Source organism: Palaemon carinicauda, chromosome 9, assembly GCF_036898095.1.
Source record: "Palaemon carinicauda isolate YSFRI2023 chromosome 9, ASM3689809v2, whole genome shotgun sequence".
NCBI lineage: Eukaryota > Metazoa > Arthropoda > Malacostraca > Decapoda > Palaemonidae > Palaemon > Palaemon carinicauda.
Genome location: NC_090733.1, coordinates 137,329,535 through 137,332,034, shown reverse-complemented (window position 1 = coordinate 137,332,034; position 2,500 = coordinate 137,329,535). Strand labels below are relative to the sequence as shown.

At 35.6% G+C, this 2,500-nt stretch overlaps 1 pseudogene; it reads left to right on the top strand.

The window, feature by feature from the left end:
• The window catches only part of LOC137646884 (uncharacterized), a 16,934-nt pseudogene extending 15,594 nt beyond the window's left edge, over positions 1-1,340 (top strand).
• Positions 1,341-2,500: the final 1,160 nt, after the last annotated feature.

Here is a 2,500-nt window from a genome sequence, read left to right as displayed (position 1 = left end):
GGCCTTCCACTGTCTTGGATTAGAGTTCTCTTGCTTGAGAGTACACTTGGGCATGCTGCTCTCTCTCTCTCTCTCTCTCTCTCTCTCTCTCTCTCTCTCTCTCTCTCTCTCTCTCTCTCTCTCTCTCTCTCTCTCTCTCTCTCTCTCTTCTGTAGTCTTGGGTAGTGCCATAGCCTCTGCACCATGGCCTTCCCCTGTTTTGGATTAGAGTTTTCTTGCTTGAGGGTACACTTGGGCATGCTGTTCTATCTTACTTCTTATCCTTTAGTTATTTTTTTGAAGTTTTTAAAGTTAATATATGAAAGATCTAATTTAGTATTGTTGCTGTTCTTAAAATGTTTTATTTTAATTTTTAATTACTTCTCTTGTGCTTTATTTTCTGGTTCCTTTTCCTCACTGGGCTATTTCTTCCTTGTTGCAGCCCTTGGGCTCTAGGACATTGTCCTGCTTGCTAGGGCAATGTCACTTTCTCCGGCCTCTGCCATTTATGAACGGCCTTCAAACAACAATATTTAGATCATCCCTATTCTCCATTGCAGACTTACTCCAATCATCTCGACTTGCCAACTCACGTCCTGCTGGTCATAGCCATCTTCGTCTTGCCTGGCGAATTGGTGTTAAGCAACAGAGAGAAATCAGCGAAAGAAAAGAAGGAAAAGAAAGCTGAGGAAATAGATGATGACATCATTTGGATAATAGACGAAGAAAAGGGAACAGCTTACACTATAAAGAACGACGCAGACGCGGATGTTGATCCGATTTGGATCCAAGGTGATGTTGACAAACCGAATGATGAACAGAAAGAAAGTACGACCTCCGAAGAAAACGTTTCTGATAGACATAAAACACAATTAAGTTCTAAATGAATCCCTGTCGCAATCCTAGGATAGTTGGGTATTTATATAGGCTAGACGACAAAGTACAGACGAGAAATTAGTTTTCATATAATAAAGAAATGTCATAAGCTCTCTGATAGTATTATTCATTTTGGTGTTGGCTTTTGCCCTGTCAGCTTGAGTGTTCGTTGTGATAAGCTTTTTGTGGTTTACATTACGATGTTTTTGGGAGTATTTTATAATGCTTACGTTTTGTTTGGGTCCATTAACCTGTTCAGGTGTTTTTATAAAAATCGTATTATAAATGGCAAGGGCATCGCAGTCAACGCCATCTATTGAACGCGCGAAGTTATTAACCTACACGAAGAGATGAACAAGACAACAGGAGTTGATTTTTACTAGATATATATAAGCTAAAGATGACATAAAAGTATACATCATTATATTTTGATACCATTGTTTTGTCATGTATGTAAGAGGTTGAATAAATTATATGTAAGGCCTTGACTTATTTTAATCCCAGAAATAACTCTTGCGACGATTATTATGAATAAAAAAGCGAGATAATATTGGAGTAAAGGTGATTTTTTTAAATGGTATAGAACAAAAATCTCTTATACCCTTCAGTACTTTACCACATCTACCATATATATATATATATATATATATATATATATATATATATATATATATATATATATATATATATATATATATATACATATATATATAAATATATATATATACTGTATATATATGTATATACAATATATATTTATATATATATATATATATATATATATATATATATATATATATATATATATATATATATATATATATACTGTATATATAAGTATATACAATATATATATATTTATATATATATATATATATATATATATATATATATATATATATATATATATATGTACCTCTGTGAGTGGGGATACCTTAACGTGGTGAAAGGGTTTGCGTATCGCCATGATCAGCAAAGCTGTACTAGTCAGGGTCACCCATACTAGGATGGTTTGCTGTTAGGGATCAGACCAAAGTCTCCCTCCTTCACTAATCCGCAATGGCCTACTTGGTGATGAAACTGACCAAACCCCTGACATGACCAAGATATGTCTGAGGCTTCTGTCCTGTAGTGGGCTAGAAAGGCTGCATGTGTTGTTGTTTAATATATACAAGTATTTCTTTCCGGTCATGCTCAGAGGCATGGCCAGACGTATAACCACTCGGTCTCTCCCCGTCCCTCGGGTAGGGGAGAGGGAGTACTCATATAGTCATGTCCTGGTGAGATGGATTCTAGTTAGGAAAGGGGGAGAAGGGTTGAATCTATGTATGTGCACTGCTCTTCTAGGAGAAGGACACTCCAAAATCAAACCATTGTTCTCTAGTCTTGGGTAGTGCCATAGCCTTTGTATCATGGTTTTCCACTGTCTTGGATTAGAGTTTTCTTGCTTGAGGGTGCACTCGGGCACACTATTCTATCTAATTTCTCTTCTTGTTTTGTCAAAGTTTTTAGTTTATATATTAAATATTTATTTTAATGTTGGCGTTCTTAAAATTTTGTATTTTTCCTCATTTTCATTTTCCTCACTGGGCTACTTTTCCTGTTGGGATCCCCTGGGCTTATAGCATTCTGCTTTTCCAACTAG